Below are 21,244 nucleotides of genomic sequence, written 5' to 3'. Positions count from 1 at the left end.
TACTCACAGAGACCTTATCGGACTGGAGGTTTGGTTTGCTTTTATGTTTATATTAGGATTTCACCATATAATATTAATAGGAAATTACAGTATTATATGCAGACTGTGATCTCATTTTTGTAAAATAACTAAGCTGTATAGGTATTTATGTATGTAGGTATTTATGTGCCTGGAAAAGGCATGCAAACCACATTTCTCTGTGATTACCCTGGAGAATGAAGTGGAAATGGGAAAAGGGAAGAGATTTCACTCTTTATGTAATTCTGCATTATTTCAAATGGTCAATAGCATATGATTTAGGGTCACTCATTTAACTCCTCATTTCATTTTGGATTATGGCAGCTTCAAAACTTCTTCGTTCCTTACTTTCCTTTTTTCTTTCCTTCCCTTCTTCTTCAAGTCATTATATTTCCACTATACTATCCACTTGTTTCTCGTCTGTTGGGTCTTGCCATATCACATCTTCAAGATGAGCAGGTGAAAATGTATTCCTCTTATTGACAAATGCCTTGTTTGTGTTTTGTTTTGCATTCGAAGATTTTTTTTTAATGATGATGTTACTTTATTAGATTTCATGCATACATCTTACATATTGAGCTTGAAGGATTTTTAAAAATCTATACAGCTGTGTAACAATAACCCCGATCAGGATACAGAACATTTCCATCGTCCGGGTAATTCCTCCCTGCACCGCCCCCCGCCCCCCACTAAAGTAACAACTATTCTGACTTCCATCACCACAGATTAGTCTTGCCTTTTTTAATTTTTTTTAACTTTAGGTAATTATTTATCTGAATTGTTTACTTGACATAAATGTTTTTGTGTTTCTTCCACATTGTTGCCTGTATTAATAACTTGCTCTTTCTAATGCCTGGTAGCATTCCATTGCATAAATATAGTGCAGGTCATTGTTCTGATTCCTCATTCTTGGTTGATGCACATTTTAGCTATTTTCAGCTTCTGACTAAAGCTGCTATGAATATTGTTAGCCTCTTGACAGATACATGTTTTCATTCCAGGAGTAGGAGTGGGATTGCTGGCTCATGGGATGGGTATGTATTTACATTTGTTAGAAAGTGAAAAACCTTTCCCATCTTACACTCCCAATGGCAATGTGCAAGAGTTCCAAGTGCTCCAAATCCTCAATAACATTTGGCTATTGTTAGTCTTTTAATACTTTCATCCTAAATCAAAAAGCACAATACTATTTCCTGTGCTGTGATTTATCACAGATTAAGGGATTAAAAACCACACAAAGAAAATGACTCAGATCTTAATGAGAAGAGAATTCATATGTGGGAGAATCAGTAGTCCTTTATGGACCTCGTATCTCCAGAATAATAGCATTGGAGTGGATGATTTCTGAGGCATTTCTAACTCAGGTAATGGATTTGGAGGAAGGCAGGTCAGTGTAGTTGTCAGTGCATGGCCTTTGGTGTCAAGATTCAGGTTCTTGCTGGACTCTGCCACGGGTCAGCTGGAGGGCTTTGTGTAGATATTTAGGCTCAAAAATACTCTATATTCTTGCTAATAAACTCAGATATGAATTGTACATCTATCACAGGAAAGTTTTAAATATTAAATGAGATCATGAACGCAAGGTGTTTTGCATAATACACAGTGAAGACTTAATAAATAACAGATTATAAAACATGGATATTTTCTGTAGGCATGCTGACAACACTGACTCCATATTTAGCATTCCTTCTTGTCTCCCCTCTGGTGCACAGATGATGCCACTTTAGATAACTCCTCTGCGACCTTACCACCACACCCCTTGCTCTATAAAAGCTGTGGCTTGAGGTCCAAATGGGGCAGAGAGTGGAAAGTGGCAGAGAATGGCCTCACACTGCTTGGATCACCTGCCCATCTTCTACCCCCTGTCAGTAAGCTACCCCCAAATAAAACTACATAAATGGTATGGATGCCTTGCTTCATTTTTGGTCATCTTAAATTAATTTTAAATTTCAGAACTTCTATCAGTGGAATTAAAGAATATACATTCTTTTGTGCATGGTTTCTTTTGCTCAATAAAATATGTTTGAAATTCATCCATGTTGGGTTTGTTTGTTTGTTTTTTATAGATTTTATGTATTTATTTTAGAGAGAGAGCACACACATGTGTGAGCTAGGAGGGGCAGAGGGGGAGAAGAAGAAAGAGTCAGAAGCAGACTCCCCACTGATTATAGAGCCGACTTGGGGCTTGATCTCACAACTCTCAGATCGTGACCTGAGCCAAACTAAGAGTCAGATGCTTAGCCAACTGAGCCACCCAGACGCCCCTCAACCACATTGTTTTGTGTGTCAGTAATTTGTTCCTTTTTTATTCTTTTTAATATCCCACAGAATGAATATATCACAGTTTATTCATCCTGTTGATAGGTACCTGAACATTTCCAGTGTTTACTCTTATAATATTAAAGTTGCTGTAAAGATTCATGTATAATGTCATTTTGTGAACATGTTCTAATTTCTCTTGGGTAAATATCTTGGAAATATTGAGTCATAGAATAGGAAGTTGCTCAGTTTTATAAGAATTTGCCAGACTTTCCTCCAAGTGATTAAATCATATTACATCAATTATGTATGAGAAGGGAGAAAGTTTTGCTACTTCCAAAGGGATTTTTCTAACTAAGGACATTGCTGATGACTTCAGGAGCATGAGTATGGGATACAGAAACACTGCCACCACCATCACATGAAGCTATAGGAAGTAGGTTTATTGTGTAAGAAATCCTAAGACTTGCATGAGTTCTTGTCAGACCACATAGGGTACTCAACTGATTAGGGCATGGGAGGCCTTGGGATCACTGGCAGGGAAGTGGCCCATGGTAAGTCATTATGCCTGTGCCTACCTGGCAGGTAAATACATTCTTTGTCCCTTCTTGATGACTCCTAAAGATAAGGATAGTCAAAGAAAATAATATCACATCTGGAAAACCCAGATCTTAGTAAAATTTAAAAGAGAGTAATGCAAGGTAAATGCCAAGAAGCAGCCAGTGGGCATCAAATTTGAGTCTGTGGATCAAGGTAAGGAGTCAAATACATAAGTTTTTTCAGAAGTCACTAGTTGTTTTTCCTGAGTAGAGATGGGTTTGCATTTCAACCTGAGGTAACCCATTTGCTTCTTCATTCCTCTTTGAATGATGATGTCCCTTATTCAATAATTCCCTAAACGTTCTTTAGATAAAGATTGTATGCGCACTCTTCAAAGGAGTCAGCCTTAAATTAACTAATTTTATGGTTTTATTTCAAAGTCTTGCCTGCATTTCCTTTTTAGGATGACATAATTTATAATGCACAAACTTGCTATCTCCTCCCTTTATGTACACATCAAGTGAGGAAACAATTGTCCATAGCACAGATAGTCATAGAGTTGGTTCAATGTTTGTGAGTACAGTTTCATAGAAGCCTCTTATCTGAAATAGCCCTAGGAGTGCTTGGACATGAGAGATATAAGATGTTCAGCTGGATACTTTAGGATATGTCCTTCCAAAAGCAAAATAGTTAAAAAAAAAAAAAAAAAAAAAACAGAATTACAGGATGTCAGAGCCAGAGGAGCTCTGGCCATCTACACTGTCCAAGTTCCTGGGACAGGATTTTAATGTCCATCCCAACTGGGGCTTTGACTCATAAGATTATCATCCCCAGGAAACTGAACCCTAGAATGGAGAAACATGCTGGGCTAGGGAAGATATGCCTACCTCTTGAACCTGATGGACAGGAAGTAGGTCCTCTCTCTGAGGTCCCAGAGGCTCTTGCTGCCCTGCACCTGCGAGTGTTCTCCTTCACTGAGGAGGGAGGCCTTCTGGAGGACTGGTAGTATTGACCCAGAGATAGCAACTAGAGGTTTGTGGAAGGCTCCCAGGGTTCTGAAGGCATGCTGAGTATATGCCTGGGGGACCTCCATAGCATGCTAAGGGAGATCTGCTTTACCAAACTGTGCCCTTCAAAGCCTCCTCCAACTTTGGGCACATCTGTTATCTCCTAAAGGTTGGGGAGCTGCACACAAAGGCCCATGGCATAACTCATGAAGGACCTGAAGAGCACATCTGTGAGCAATCAGAGCTGCTGGCACATTCTGGCACCCATATCCACAGAAAATATAAAGAATTGCTCCTGGTATTTGAACATAAGAGGTTGTCTAGGGAACGCAATGTAACCCATATCATTTTTGACCCATACCAAACCTCCTGGCAGGTTTTACAAATTCTCAATTTCAGACACTGTATCTACAGATACATCTAGCAGCTACTGGAATCTGGACCAAGCAATGATAAAATAAATCCTAGTAAAAAGCAACTGTTCAATGTTCTCCACTCTTTTTTTTTTCAAAGTATAGAAAAGATGTCCAATATCCTCAAATTCAAACTGATTGCCCACACTTATCAGTAAGAAAGTCTTTTGGTGACACATATGGGAAGGGCTGGATCCGAGGAGTTTGTGACAAATATCAGGGTGCATCAACTTGCACTCCTGGAATGGAAAACGTGATTTTTTTCTGCTTATGTGTCTACACATGAACTGGGACATGTTGTAAGGATGATGAATGATTCCACATTCTGTCAATGTAAGAGAGGCAGTCCTAGGCCCATTCTGGTGTTGCCCAGGATTATTATAGCAAAATGTCTTCAGTCTACAAGAGAAGAGAATCAGCAAACATAACCCAGGCCAGTAGGAAAACCAGATCAAAGAGATAGGACAAATAAACACGCTCTCCATATTCACTTTATGACACCAGATTCCTTGGCTTAACTTGACCTAAAGATAACCTTTGTTCTTCTACTCATTTTTTAAATAATCTCAATGATTGCCATTTTCTTCATATGAGGGATGATGAGATAGATTTAGAAAATCCAAAAGAAAACATCCTAAATACACCAACTACAACAGGCAGTTTTCTGAGAATACTACTCTACATACAGTAACTCAGCTAAAACCAACTATGCTTGAAGCACATTCTTTTAAATGATACTCTTTTATGTTAGTAGTTAATCAAAGGTACTGATTGTGTGGCTGTCCTACTAATCTATTTTGGTCTTTAAGTGCTATGTAATATGATTTTCCCTTGCATTTTCATTAGCAAATAACTTCTTTTCCCTAGAATCCTACATCATTTATCTGAGCACTGAACCTCAGAACGGTCGGTCTATGCTATCAAGAAAGTCCAATAATTCTCCGAATACAACTGTCTGTCCCAGCAGCTTCACGCATAGGGAGAATATAGAAGGGCCTTACTTTCCACCACCATTGGCTACGAAGACCTCACCACTGTATCCTGATGACTCCAGGGGACTTCAGACAAAACAGTGAAACCAAGCCAAAGTGGCTGAAGTGATGCTGCTGGCCATGGACCCTGAAGGTCCCTCATATAGCTTTGTTTATAGTAAGTCACCTGTGATATAGCTTTTGGGAGTGTGAATTCAGCAAGATCTTGATATTTATATGTCCTTTGTGAGGCTGAAGGTCACTACAAATGCCTCCCCTTGCCAATGGTAAAAAGAATTAGGCAGGGGCCTCATTCCCTTCTCTTTGGGGCTCCACATCTTCTTTGCCTGCACTAGTGGCAACTTAAATGTTCATTCCCCTATGTTCAAGGACTTGTGGGAAATGTGTGTATCTTCCTTTGTTGTGTGATGCAAAGAGTGTGTAGGTCTTGTTCCAAAAGTGTTTTTCCTTCCACACAGAGGCCCCTTGCTCTTCAGTTGGGCATGGAGCCTTTCTTCTCCTGTCCTATGTGTACATGTGCCTCCTCCTGTCTCTCACTGTGGATCCATTCTTGGCTTTTTCACTCTTCCTAGTCTATCACATCTCAGGAAATTCTCTCTGTCATATAAAGTGTCTTAGGCCAAATGTCCAGCCCATGGTCAACCCTACGGTAGGGGACCATTTCTATAAGTTCTATTACGAAGGAAAGCCCCCTAGAACAGTCCCTGTATCATCATGGTCATAGGTTTACATTGAACCCAGATTTTCCATTTTCCAAGTTCTAAATCCAAGGAAGACTAATCAGATAAGATAAGGAATACAAATATTGAGAAAGAAGGTAGTTTGCTGACTTTCATTTTGTCTCGGAGAGGTGACTATCATATGGAATGGGTATTTGATAGGAATTACTTGTGGCCCTAGGAAAGTGCAAAGTAGAATGGGTATCTCATAATATAGGAATGAGTGCATTATGACCATAATTTTATAGCATTATATACATAATTTAACATTTATTAGATGGCTTCCTCTTTTTAGATTGTTCATGTACAGTGAAAGACTTTTGTCCATTAGAGCATAGTACTTCTTATTCAGATGATTTAACTTAAAAGCACCTGAATCTGCTGTGCCTGAAATCTAGATCTACCCAACTGTACAACAATATGTGTCATTATAGTAGGAAGAGTCTGGGTTGCTGATTCAGAGATTGTTACTTGTTACTTTGTTACTAGTGAGCTTATTGCTACTTTCTGAACAAGCTGTGGGATCTCATTGGCCAGGTTTCTCAACATGAGATCTCAGTGTCCACATCTATAGCTTATAGTAGTCAGACTAGGTTATCTTGAAGGAGCTTTCAACTAACCTCAACAAATGTTTATTAAGTTCTTTTTTTTTTGTCAGTGGACCTATGCGAATTCTTAGGGATATATTCAGGACGAAAGGAGATATATCCTTGCCTTTTTAGGGCTTTCAGTCTACTAGAGAAGCAAAACATTATCCTGATATGACCCAGTTTTTCCTCCAAGCTTACTATGTAGTAATAAAAATAAGGCTGAAATCTTTCTTTTGATTCCACTTTTGTTTTTTATTAAAATTCCCTGTGTGATGTGAACATATTCATATTGAAAATATTCCATTACACAGAAATACTGGAATAGCAAAGAAAAAGAAATTTAGTCATGTTGCCTCCTGTTCCAAAAAATTCAGAGTATTGAGCTGTCCATTAGCAAGCTTTGGTGCTCATCTTTGAAGTCTCTCTTCTATACATTTATGTGACAAATTTTCTTTTCTGGAGATATCTGGTCCATGAGTAAATAGGAATTGATTTATACTTTACGAATGCTTGCATGAATTGCCTTCTCATTAGTCTCTGTAAATCTTTCATGGTGTGTCATCTATCCAAGTAGATGTGCCTGAGATGTGCTACCATTTAGTGTGCCTGAAAATCACCTGAAGGTGATTGGTCACATGCAGGTTGTTGGGCCCCACTACCCAGACTCTGATTCAAGTAGGTTTGTGATAAGGCCCAAGACTTTGCATGTGTAACAAGTTTCCAAGTGATGTTGATGAGGGTCTTCTGAGGACCACAGTTTGTGTACCACTGATGTACCCATCAGCTCCATTCCTTTAAACAGTAGCAAGGTATTCAATTTCATGGAAGTACCAGTTTTGTTATCAAGTCATGAATATTTAGATTGTTTCCCCTTCTCCCTCCCCCTCTTTTTTTTTTTTTTTCTCCTGAAAAAAGGCTGTGGTGGGGCACCTGAGTGGCTCAGTTGGTTAAATGTCTGCCTTTAGCTCAGATCATGATTCCAGGGTTCTGGGCTCAAGCACTGCATCAGGCTCTCTTCTCAGTAGGAAATCTGCTTCTCTTTCTCCCTCTGTGCACTCACTCTCTCAAATAAATAAATAAAATCTTTAAAAAAAGAAAAAATGTTATGAGGATTGCTCTCATTACCTCATCTTTATGCACATGGGTGATATACACACAGGCATTAGTTCCTAGAAGTGTGGTTCACTTTTGTCTTAGTGAATGTCAAGACATAAATTTCCACTTAACACGAGATTGCTGAGATCCATGCCTTGTAGCACACTATCATAGTTCGTTCACTTTCACTGATGTCTAGTGTTCCATTGCAAGAATATAACAAATTTATTCATCCGCTCTCTCACTGGTGAGAAAGCTGCATGATTTCCAGGTTGTTTTGTACTATGAACTATCCATGCCTCCTGATAAATATTCTGGGTGTGGAATAGCTTAGGAAAAGGGTATATAAATAGTTGAGAATAAGATGTGATCTGTTCTCTCAGTTACTATATTTGAGACCACTTTATTACACTGCCTTAGTCTTTATTGCCAACAATAGACTGTTCAGTGTATTTTTTTCAAATATTATGTGTTTCAACATCACTCTTTGTCTAATGCGTTTTGTTCTTGTTTACTCCAAAGATGCTCTTCATAGTCTACTAAATTCTTTGGAACTGTTTCTGGACTTTCATTCTGGTCTATTGATTTTTTAGTATTTTATTCCACAGGAAGATTAAATTTAATTATCATTGCTTTAAAATGTTTTCATGGTATTGAATGAGTTTACATATGCAGAGGTACTTAGAATATTTTTGTACTGAAGTGCTAAATAAGTGTTAACTATTATCTTAATTATCTTGTAAACAATATACAATGATCTAGGCACCCTCAAACCTTTTCAGATATTTCAGAGCTAATACAATTTATTTGTTTTCTTATGCATTTGAAAAATCAACTTATCTTGTTCTAAGTTATAGGAAATCTTGTGGATGTATCTATTGAAATAACAATAACTAGATATGAATCTTTGAGGCAGAACAGAGATTTGGATAATGTTATGTCTCTCTTTCTAATAATAGAGTGTGCTTTCCCTCTATTCAAGTATTTTTCCCTGTGTAACTTGTCATAAATTACTCTTCCAGTAGATCTTGCACTGCATTTACTATGTTTTTCTTTAGGCATTTATATTTGTTGGTATTAAGTGGAGTCTGTAGGGGAGGAAAAAGTGTTTTTCCTTCAATCCATCTTACATTCATTGCCCAGGACTCTGCAAATTAGATGGATAAAGACAGATTGAATTAACATGTGCATTGAGCATACACGTGGGAGTGCTCAGTGATCAGTAACTTAGAGGGGTGGTTAGAATTCTGGCTAATACAAGATCTTAACAAAAGAATGATATTTTTGTAGAGAAATGGCAAGACAAAGGACTTAAATGTCTCAAGGTGGTAAATTGTGAAAAGATACATGTATGGCAGGGGAGTAATGGAAGATAAGGGCCAGTTAGTAAAGTCTGTAATGTGGATTCCTGGGTGCTGATAAGGGTCTCAGAGTGGTCTCTGTTGGTTAACATCTTACATTCCTGGTAGAGGGGAGGAGGGACACCTTTACAAAATGATGTCCTGCTTTTACGCAAATGGAGAATGGGCGGGGAGCCTTTCTTTTTTTTTTTTTTAAGCAATTTATTTATTTATTTGAGAGAGAGAGAGGTGGAGGGGCAGAGGGAGTGGGGGAAAGAGAATCTTAGACTCCACACTGAGTGCAGAGCCCTACAGGCTTGATCTCACGACCTCGAGATCAGAGCCCGAGCCAAATCCAAGAGTCTGATGCAACTGGCTGTGCCAGTCAGGTGCCCTGAGCTTTTCTTTTATCTGTTTCTTCTCAATTGCCTTCAGCTCAAAATAATTTTTATGCCTTAGTGGCATACTTTGGGGTGGCATCTTCTGCTACTCTTCTTGTCTTTTTTCCTTCACATCTTACAAGTGGTTCTTGTATGTATATAATAATAGTAGGAATAATAATAATAATATTAGTAATACCAAAAACATAGTGAGATTTACTATACACAAGCCATAGAACCCATCCTAGCTACATTAATTATAAAAGAATGTATTCAAGGGATATTCATACTTTACAAAGTCTCTAGGAAAGCCAGAAATCTCATTTGCATGATACATAGTGAGAGGGGGAAAAAAAAAACAGGAACCAGGAGAAAAGCCTGAACATATTACAGCGGTTATCTCATGGACTCCACACGGCTTCTGACTCACGCCACTTAGCACCTTTGCTGCCAGGGAATAGACTCTAGAAGCTCTGTGAGAACACCTCCTCTGTATCCAAGAAATTCCAATTCCCTCCATGCCACTTCTGGTTCTCATTGCCCACTTCCACATATGAGTTCCTTGCATGTGGGTTTATTCTTTGCAGAGTCCAGGCCAATCTGGAACACTCACCTCTTTGCAATGGAGTCTGGGAAATATCATTGATAACATTTCATTCTCTGCAATATTGCAATGTGTGGCAAAAGGGGGGAAAGCTCTCTATCACAGTCGGTAGTAGTATTATTTATCCACTTTTTTTTTTTTTAAGAGAGTGCAAGCAATGGTGGGTGAGCAGAGGGAGAGGGATAAGGAGAAGGAGAGAGAATCTTAAGCAGGCCTCAGGCCGAGCTCCATACTGGGCTTGATCTCATAACCCTGAAATCATGACCTAACCCAAAATCAAGTTGGCCACTTAACCGATGGACCCACCCAGGTGCCCCTATTATTATCCACTTTTCATAAGAATTTGTTTCTCTTCCAATTTATTAATTATTGAAGTATATTAATACATCTTCTAATATTTACTCATCCTTACATTTCTTAGAACAAAGATAACTTATTTATGGTGATTCTTTCTGGTAATATATTGCACATATTGCTTTCTTTGACTTGGAGATACATTATATAGGATAATGCCTTCATAGCCAAAATGACATTTATCTGTTGAAGTTTTTAATGAATCAATATTGATATATTGATTAAATATATCAATATTTAGTATTGACTAAAGTTCATAGTTTTCCTTAGGGGTCAGTCTTTGTGTTATATAGGTGTATGGATTTTGATAAATGCATAATGTCAGGTTCTCCCATTATAGTATCATACAGAATAGTTAACTTGCATTAAAAATCTCCTGTGCTCCACCTATTCTTCCCTCTCTCCTTACCCCTGAACCTCTGACATTCATGACTGGATCCTATGGTAAGAGTGTGTTTAGTTTGTAAGAAACTACCAAACTGTCTTCCAAAGGGGCTGCACCATTTTGCATTCCCACCAAACAATGAATGAGAGTTCCTTGTAGCAGAGTATGCTGGTTATCAATCTATTGCTTCTTAGCTCTGAAATCATCCTAACTGCCAACTCTGTGAAAACGGATATGGGATCATTAAATAAGTTTGCTTTTCTGGGGCACTATGTTAAACTTTATCAGTAGAGGGTGCTGGAGAGTGCTGGAGAGATTTTGTAGGAGTAAGAGGTTTTCCTTCCTGGTTCCAGGGACTCCCTGGTCAGGTTCCCCCTGCAATGGAAGTAGCTTCCCAAGTCCCAGGCTCCTGAGTGCAGGCAGCTCCTCCATCACCCAGCATCTGCAGTGTATGGCAGCCAGAGGCACCCTGCAACCATAGTAATGCCAGGCAGTTCCTTTACCTGGGTGGTTTTAGAGCAGAATGTATTAGATCCCCCCAGTGAGGTGCTGTTTGAACAACTTTCCTCAGTGCCCTAGAGTGTCTCAGTGAGACACCGTACTCTGAAAAGCTTCCCCAGTACCTTATGAGGAGAAGAAAGAGAAGACAAAAAGATTATTTTTGCTAAAACTTACCAGATTTAAGGAGATACATAGATCTACAAACCTGAAAAATCCAAGGAACCCCAAAAGGATAAACCTAAAGAAAACCACACTGAGGGGATCCCTGGGTGCCTCAGCAGTTTAGTACCTGCCTTTGGCCCAGGGTGTGATCCTGGAGTCCCGGGATTGTGTCCTACATTGGGGTCCCTGCATGGAGCCTGCTTCTCCCTCTGCCTGTGTCTCTGCCTCTCTCTCTCTCTCTCTCTCTCTCTCTCTGTCTCTCATGAATAAATAAATAAAATCCTTAAAGAAAAAAAAAAAGAAAAACACACTGAGACATATTATAATGCAAATGTTGAATGTGAAAGACAGGAGGGAATCTTGAAATCAGCAAGAGGAAAGAAAAATGTCATGTACCAAAGATCCTCAAAGGGATGATCAGTGGATAACCAAGCAGTGTATGGAGGCCAGAGGCAGGGGAATGAGATATTTAAAATGCTGACAGAAAAGCTGTACTTAGAATTCTATATATAGCAAAAGAGTCCTTCAGTAATTTCCCATATAAACATAGGCTAAGAAAGTTCATGCTACCAGCCTTGCCCAACAAGAAATGATGAAGGAAGTTCTTCAGGTTGAACTAAAACAACACTAGCAATAACTCAAAGTCATATAATAATATAAAGATCCCCAGAAATGGAAACATGTGAACATACATACAAACCTACTTCTGCAATTTTGGTTTGTAATATCCATTTTAATTTACTATAGGATCAAAAAGACAATGCATAAAAAGTTATAAATCTAGGATAATGAATACAAAATATATAAAGATGCAATTTGAGACAACAATAACATAATGTTTATGGGTCTAAGCTGTAAAGGAACAGAGTTTTGATAAGTGACTGATGCTAAGTTGATATCACTTTCAATAGATTGTTAGAGTTTTACGATGTTATATGTAATCTTCTTAACAATTACAAAGAAACTATCCCTGGAATATTTACAAAAGGAAATGAGAAAATAATCCGAACTACAAAAAAACAACTAAACATGAAGTAAAGCAATAATGGGGGAAATAAACAAAAAAGCTGTAAGACATACAGAAAACAAATCATAAAATGCCAGAAATAAATCCTGCCCTATTAGTAACTAATTTAAATGCAAATGATGTAAACTCCCCAATCAAAAGACATCGACTGGCAGATTGCATTAAAAAGAAAGAATCTAAATTTCTACTGCCTGTAAAAGACTCAGTTTAGCTCTAAGGATACATATAGGCTGAAAGTGATAGAGAAAAATGGTCCATGCAAACAGTAACCAAAAGAGAGCAGAGGTGGCTATATTAATATCAGAAAAATATCACTCCTAACTATGCTCCTCCTCACGAAAACAACTAAACATTCTTTCATGGACAAGACACCAGCAAGAGAATCTTAGTACATGAGGGTGAGGTTGCACTGCAGAGACCACAGCAGACTACATTAGGATGGTAAGAGCTATGGCTCCATGCTGACTGAATTTCCCCTCCCCAGACTGCTGCAGCATCATATGGACAGGTCTCCTCTGAGCCTGTGGTTCCTGCAGTAGGAAAAGAGAGCCCACCGGGGACATCCAGTCCCCCTACCATTTTGAGTCACTTCATGAGAGTCCTTACTCAGGTCTTGCTTTATGGGGATTGCAGGGGAATCTTTAGGGCTCGACCACTAGGAATCTGATTGTGACAGAGTGGAGGGAGGGGCTTGCAGTAATCAGCACTGGGATCTTGGCAGTTCAAATTCCTGTCTGCAGAGTCCAAGTAGTGGTCCCAACCACTGGCTTTGCTCACCTGCAAAACCAAGTCAGTGGTGCAGTCTGATCAGGGAAATCATTGGAGTGCAGATCAGCTTGATTCAGGTCCTTAAATGAGGTGTTTCACCAAACTTGGAGCCTGGTCTGCCTCTACCAAGACAGGGGAGCTGTCACAGCCCCCACCTGCTACTGAGTATGGCTTCTGACCCCCTCTGACCAGCAGGGCTGGAGTGAACATGTGGAAGCTACATAGCTCAGTCTTTCTCAGGCTGAGAGGTGGGCATTCAGGAGTGATCACTCCCAGAACAAATCCAGGATGGGCCATAGAATGTTCCCCTACTACGCGTTGGCAAAGTGAGTGAATTTATTCCTCCACCTGCTAGTGAGTATAGCTCTTGGCCTTCTAGACAGAGAGCTTGGAGTGGGCTCTCCCGCCCTACCCAAGCATGGGAACTGAGTCATAGCCCCACCTGCTGAGTGAGGCCCCCGGTCTGCCTAGCCAGAGACGCTAGCAGGAATGCCTGGAGGCTGGATAATCCAGTAAACTCAAGTGAAGAGTTGGGCAGGCAGAGCTGGTAGTGCTCAGAGCAAAACCAGTGGCCCTTTTTGACCAGGGAACCTGTGGCAAAGATTGGCTTGAGTCAAGACTACAAAGAAAGAAAGAGCCTTAGTGGTCTTATAGGTGGTTTTCCTGCTGCACCTGGGCAGGGAAATTGATTCATAGCCCCACTCACTGCTGAATAGCTTCATCCTACCTGACCACGGAACCTAACCAGAATGCACAGAAAGCTGTGTAGCCCATCCAAGAGTGCTGCTTATAGTGACACTTGAACAGAGAACACAGCTCCTGGGTTCCCCCATTTGCTAAGAAAAATCAGTGACTTCACCTAGCCAGGGAATCAGTTCATACACTTGCCTGATTTGGGTACTCAAATAAGCTATGTAAGCCCTGGATCCCATTCTGCTTCCTCAAAAGAGCTGAGAAGCTAATTCATAGACCCATCTGCTACTGAGTATAGTCCCCATTCCCAGCCATCTAGTAAGCCTGACCAGAGAATCTGGGCAATCATGGAGTCCCTCCTTTAGCCTTCCTGTGGCAGGGAATCAAGGAACAGCCTTATCTATATGGTCTCAGCCAGCAGTGCATCCCTCCAACCTGACATCAGAGCCGGGGCATTAGCTTTGTCCCAAAATAGACCCTGACAACAGGCCCCAAGGATGTTACCAGTCAACATGTCTGAATATCTAAAGTAAGCTGACTGGTAAGGAACTATCTCTGCCAAACAAACTTGTAAAGTCCAGAAAAGGAGATCACTTACTCAAATTAACAAATACCAACATAGGGACTGAAGGATCACACACCAAAAAAAAATCAGGTGAATATGACACCACCAAAGGAATCTGATAAAACTCCAATACCCAACCCTACAGAAATGGAGCTCTATGAACTGTAAGTCAAAGAATTCAGAATAATCTTCTTAAAGACATTTAGTCAACTACAAGAACACAGAGACAGACAATTTGATAAAATGAGAAATGCAATCCATGAACAAAATGAGAACTTCAACAAGGAAATAGAAATCATCTTTTCAAAAAATCCACAACTCTAGGAAGTCTAGGGCTGAAAAATACAATGACAACTGAAGAATTCAATAGAAAGTTTCAAAAGTAGAATCAATTCATAAGCACAGAGGAAGACAGTACTCTTCATGAGGCCACATTATAATCATTGTTCATATTTTCTTTGGAGAACTTTGAGATAGGAGAAATTATCAAGACTGACATGCTCCTAAAGTTACTACAACTACACAAAAACATCTGCTCAGCTCTTGAGCAGGGAGGGAGGATGGAGCTTATATGCTCTTCATCTTGTGTCAAACAGAACTTGTCTTTAAAATTGGCATGGTGCTTTTGAAAACAAGATGTAAAGGGTTCTTTAATTTATGGTTTCAAGCTGATTATGGATATTTCTCTCTCCGTATTTTGTACATTTCTATGTTCAAAATCTAGACTGACATTTTCCAATTTTGATTTCATTAAAATGTAGTACAGTGACCAAGACTAAGTAACAATGGCTATATATGCTCTACTTCCTGAAACAACTAAAAAAGCAGATAAAAATACATGAAATGAACCTTTTCAATTTACTGTACATCAGGCCAAGGAAGATAGTCATCCCTGAGTCCTACTAATGTCACAAATGTACTATGTTAAGAGATTTTTCAAGCCAGTCACAGGAAGGAAAACTGAAGAGGAGCCCAGTGGACCCTTGTTTTGTTGAGGAGACTAAACTGAGAGTTTAGCGGGATGAAAGTAGATACAATTGATAAGACAGAGTCCCAGAAGGAGAGATTTCCAAAAAAACAAACAAACAAAAAATCATGAAAAATTTCAGAGGAATTACTTCTAATAAATACTCAGCAGAACACTGAAAACTACCCAAAAGTCAAGATAGAAGAGGATTAAAGGAAACAGTGCCTGCTACTCACAAGAGCTGAGGATAGGCCTATTCCTCAAAACCAGAATACCTGGAAAGGTAGCTAGAAATAATTAGCAGTAGAGCGAGCACTGTTCTGGACACTTAACAAATAATTAAATCAAGACCTGAAACAATCATACTATTTCTAAGTAACTTACCTTCGTCATTGAACAAAGCTCAAAACTTATGGCAGATAAAACTATTCAGCAACCAACAAAGTAAATATACCATTCAAATATTACTTGATGTTTGCAAAAGGAGGAAAATAGAGCCAATAATCAGGATACAAATCAATCACTTGAAACTAAGTTGATAGAGATGTTAGAGAAGGGCATTAAAACTGTTACTATAACTATATTCCATAAGTTCAAAAAGTTAATAGGAAAATGTAGGTATAAAAAAACCCAAATCCAACTTATCTTAAAACAAAAAAACTTACTATCTTAAAAAAAAAAAACCATAAAAGATGTAGTCACACAAACAAAAGCTGGAATACTTCATTACCAGTAGATCTGCACTTTGGGAATTTAAGGATAATCTTTGAGCAGAAGGAAAATAATACCAGATGTATATCTGGATCTACACAAAAGAAGTGCCCAAGAAATGCTAAATAAATGGGCATACATATTCCCTTACTATTATTTAAATCTTGTTAAAGATGATGAAACATTTAAATAATAATAAGATAACTTATTGTGGGCTTTATGGCATTTGTAAAAATAAAATGCATACAACAATAGCATAAAATCCAGAAGGGGAACTATGGAAGTGTATTACTCTAAGTTTCTTGTAGTGTGTATAAAGTGGCATAACATTACTAGAAGGTAGATTGTGACAAATTAAGGATATATACTACAAACCTTAATACAACCATTAAGATAATGAAGAGTTATGGCTAGTAGCCAAAGGAGATAAAATGAAATTATAAAAAAAAAAATACAAGCTTAATTCAAAAGAAAGAAGGAAAAAAGGAACGAACCAAAAACTAATAGCCTATGAACAGACTCAAACTTAGCTCTTTCAATAATTACATTAAATGCTAATTAAAAGGCAGAAATTGTCAGACTTGATTTTAAGAACTACTCAACTACATATTGCCTATAAGAAACATGCTATAAATATGGAGATACTAATATAGTCAAATAAGAGAATGGAAAAAGGTGTGTATGCTATATGAATAGTAGTCAAAGGAGGTTGTAGTAACAGTATTAATATCAGCTATAATAGACTTCAGAGTAAGACATATTACAAAAATCAGATAGCTATTTCCTATTTATAAATAAATCAATTCATCAAGAAGACAATAAGAATCCCACAAGTTTCTGCACCTGACGGCAGCTCCAAAACACATGATGCAAACTCATAGAACTGCAAGGAGAAATAGACAAATTCATATTAAGAACGAGTAGACCAAATACAGTAAGGATAGAGTAGACTTAACACTATCAACAAAAACAAAAACAAAAACAAAACAAAACAAAACAAAAAACACTATCAACCGACTTTACCTGATTAACATTTATAGAGTACTCTACCCAGCAATAGCACAGTCTTCTCAAGAACCCACATATATAACACTTCTTGTAATATCAATACTTATTAGGTGTGTCTTGAGCAGATTATTTCACCTTATCATGCTTTAATTTCTCTATTGGAAAGGGGTAAATAATAACATATACCCAACAGAGTTATTTGCAGGAGTCAGGATACATAAATACACATGAGGCATTTAGAAAACTGTCTGGCATGGAGTGAACTCTCCACACAGTAGCCATCACTGTCAGTATTCCAGATACAACTAAATGTCCTTGCATTCTCAGGTGATGGCCAGGCTTGATAAATGTCAGAATTATGATCATCACAAAGTCAGGGTTTTCTTGTTCTCCTTTGACTAAAAATAGTCCCCAAATAATCCAAGGGAAACACTCTTTACTATGAGCCTCCCACAACTTCTTCAATTAGAAGAACAACATGGCTGAGAAAAAAGGAGACCAGGGTGAGGATAGTGATCCTGCAGTGATGCTTGGGGAGGGAGGAGCATGGGAACGAGGTGACACAACAGCAGGAAGGATTGGCCTAGAGCAAGACCATGAACTCATGGGCTGACACAGGTCTGGGAAGGATGAGATCCTCCCTGGGCATGAAATGTGGGCACTGATTTCCTCCAAAGCTGCCACTTAGTCCTTCCCTCCTCCCACACTCAGCATCGGGCAAAGAGGTAAGAATATTAGGAGACAGATATGGGGGTACATGGTGGAAGGCATTCCTCACTCTCTGCTCTACTTAGGGGTGCAGCAAACCTATCAAACCTATGGCCATGTGTCCCTCAGTACACATTCACAAAAGACCTACTCCTGCAAACAAAAGCCCAAAGCACAGAACTTTGTTAAAAGTCTTGTCCACGGGACACTGCCAGGGTGTGTCATCATTTACAGACTGTGGTGAAATGCAAGAGTTGTGGCAGATTAGTGTCCTTCCTCCAACAACTGAGATTTCCCCAAATACCTGTCAGAGACCACACATCTACAGAGCTGAAGTGATCCATAAAATGACCACATCAGGGGGAAAGATTTACCTGAGGAACACTCCTTATAATGTATGGATTTCTATTTATAAGAGTGGTGGTCAACATTCATCAGTCAACAGGGACCCTAGCACAGAGTTCTCACTGATCACAACAGGGAGGCAGAGAGGAAGGCAGATAAGCACTTTGTTTTCTGGGATTCTGAGCCACAGGACTCTAGTGTGAAAACCAATGTAATTCTGTAAAACAATATGCAGAGCTTTAGTGTTCAGAAAAGTTGTTGGGCCATTCTTTTCAGGATATCCAAAACTTGATCACAAATGAAGGAGCAAGTGAGTATTGAAAAAGCAAAATGCACTCATTTGTTTCCCAAACAAGAATATCATTTATTTGCCAATCCAACCTTGAAGGAAAGTTACATTAAAAAAAAAAAAAAAGAATTGGAATAAGAACAAAGTGCCATTTGGGTAAATGCTAAGCTTGTTCAATATATGATTCTGTGTTATAAAATGACTGTGGATCGCCTGATTACTCATTTGGGTTCTTGGTATTTTTTTGCCTTATATTATTTATTTTTAGAGTTAACTGGTGGTGTTTATTTCTGTTTGGATTGCATATACTGTCTTATCATTCTCTCGAAAAACACAACAAACACTGAAATGACTAAGAAAATAAGGCGTACTAACATAATGGACACGACCTGTACTGGTGTAGGCACCTCCTCTTTCTGCTTCCTCGCAGGCCCACTGTCAATGCTTCCTCCATACCGTACCTCCTCATAGAATGGAGGGGCCCAGCCAAACATGCAGTGGCAGTTTTTTTTTTTTTTTTATCGTTTCAAACGCCTCGGTGGTTGCATTTTTTAGGAAAACAGTTAAAATCCAAGACTGAGTGGTTCACACAAGTTCTGTTAATACATAGTCCGTTATAACCACAGCGGGTACCATCATTTATTACACCTATGTCAGGTATTCCCATGGGTATCATGGCTTTGTGGTAGCCTACCCCCCAGCACATGAGATTTTCCTCTTGCAGATGAGTAGAGATGCTCTGGCAGATCAGGGATGGTGTTGACATTTATACACTGCAGCCTGCCACACATTGCATTTGCCTTGGTACAAGCTTTATAGTACAAGCTTTATGGGAACTGTGAACTGCAATTTCACAGTTCCCATATTGATCACCCATTAAATTAATTGCGTGATAGCACTGATCAGGAGCCTTCCTGGCATCAGCTCCAAAAATGTTTTGGCACTGCACATATCTGGAACAGCACTTCTTTTTTCTTTTCTTTTCTTTTCTTTTCTTTTCTTTTCTTTTCTTTTCTTTTCTTTTCTTTTCTTTTTTCTTTTCTTTTCTTTTCTTTTTCTTTCTTTTCTTTCTTTCTTTCTTTCTTTCTTTCTTTCTTTCTTTCTTTCTTTCTTTTTTTGGCACCGCTCTCTTAAACAAAGGATGTTATGCTTGCAAGGGGTTCCATCAAGCTTATAACTGTCATCTGGGAAGAAATTTGAGATTCCATTGCAGTACTCTGCAAGGTCACATTCATTATCTTCCTCTCGACACATGTACCCAAGTGGACGAAAGTAGCAGTTACCACAGCAAAGCCTAGTGCTACAATTGGCACCTTGCATGAGTTTACAACCCATGTGGCAACAGTTGTCTTTTTTACACTCCTCCCTTGATCCACAATCACATTCTTCATTCCCTTCCTCAATTTTATTTCCACATGTCTCCAACACATAACCCAATCCTAGGATATTATCCAGAGTGCTGCTGAATTTACGTGATCAAAAAACTCTGAATAACTACAATTACTAAACCTGCTACTCCCAGTGCCCATGATACAAGTTCGCCTAGCCCTACATTGACAAAATTCTGTATCATGTTTCATTCCTACACCATGGCCCAGTGCATGAGCAGATAATCTCTGACAGCAAGGATATTTAGATTTATAAAACTACTTAGAGATCCACTGTGGTTTTTTGAACATGCACCTCAGGCATATGACTATCCAGTAACATGAAGAATAGACTTTGAAATATACAAATGTGCCCAATCTCCTGGAATCTGAGCAGAAAGGTACGTGGTGTAATATTTTACAAATGCTTTTAGAATATCTCGTACATCCATTTTGGTAATAGTTATTCCGTACTCATGTGTGCATATCTCAATACTTTTTAGATGTAGCCTCATACCGGTCTCTTTAAAAGAAGGTGTCCATAATTCCAGTCAAAAGAATGGCACCATATATGACTTAAGTAACATTGGATTCTGAAAACAAATATCTACTTGATCAAAGACCAGGGCCACTCCCAAGTACTTTTGATGCTTATGAGAAATAGAAAAGTCATTACGCCTAGCCATATTCTCATTCTGCGCTATCTGTTTTTCTAGTTCATCATTAGTTAAGCCACAGGTATGATTCTGAAACTTGTCCTCTTCCTTCAGGAGATATATGACATGTTCAAAGCTAGAAGAGCCCTTGAGGGGCTCGATTTGGTAATGTTCCTCATCAATTTTCAATATGCCTCGAAGACTCCCCATGCATGTACTTAAAGTAGCCTCTGAATCCTGAGTTCCTTCAACCGAGCCTACGTAGTTGCAGTCCCTGGGTATGTAAGGATGATCCTCCAGGAGTTTCTCCTGTTCCGGCGAAGATTCAGATCTTCAGGGTAATAGAAGATTACGGGGTAATAGAAACCTCTTGGGCCACAGGTGAAGGACATACTTCTTGCCTTTGACCTGCAGGAGGTAGGACACTTGCTCCACAGCACCCTGCTGACCTCCCCGGAAGCTCAGCTTCTTGGGAATGATGATTTCATACGACTCAAATCCCCACTCAGGGTGAAAAATCATATCCTCGCCAAGAGCACCCACCAGGAGCGCCACGAGGACTAGCGTGGGGAGCGAAGGGCCTTGGGGGAGTAAGGTCCTTCCTGACCTCATGGCCCCAGATCTCGGTCCTAGCAGGTCAGTCCCTGCAACTGGCCTGCGAGTCAGGGTCCAGGGACGGCCTCTAGAGAAGTGGGAGCGCAAAGTGCGGAGCTGCCAAAGCAGGGTTTGCAGGAAACCCCAGCCTCCCAAGGCTCGGTCTAGTTGACATTCCCAGAACTTA

The 21,244-nt window shown here is 39.3% G+C and overlaps 1 protein-coding gene and 2 pseudogenes across 3 annotated transcripts in view; all 3 read right to left on the bottom strand.

Moving 5' to 3' along the window:
• The window catches only part of LOC140601059 (regenerating islet-derived protein 4-like), a 46,560-nt gene that overhangs the window by 25,164 nt on the left and 152 nt on the right, over window positions 1-21,244 (bottom strand). The window lies entirely within an intron of this gene.
• Window positions 17,064-19,485, bottom strand: LOC140601892 (disintegrin and metalloproteinase domain-containing protein 30-like; annotated as a pseudogene).
• On the bottom strand, window positions 19,545-21,237 carry LOC140601891 (disintegrin and metalloproteinase domain-containing protein 30-like; annotated as a pseudogene).

This window comes from Canis lupus, chromosome 12, assembly GCF_048164855.1.
Source record: "Canis lupus baileyi chromosome 12, mCanLup2.hap1, whole genome shotgun sequence".
NCBI lineage: Eukaryota > Metazoa > Chordata > Mammalia > Carnivora > Canidae > Canis > Canis lupus.
Note: the sequence above shows the minus strand (reverse complement) of the source record. Positions and strands in the feature narration are given on the sequence as shown.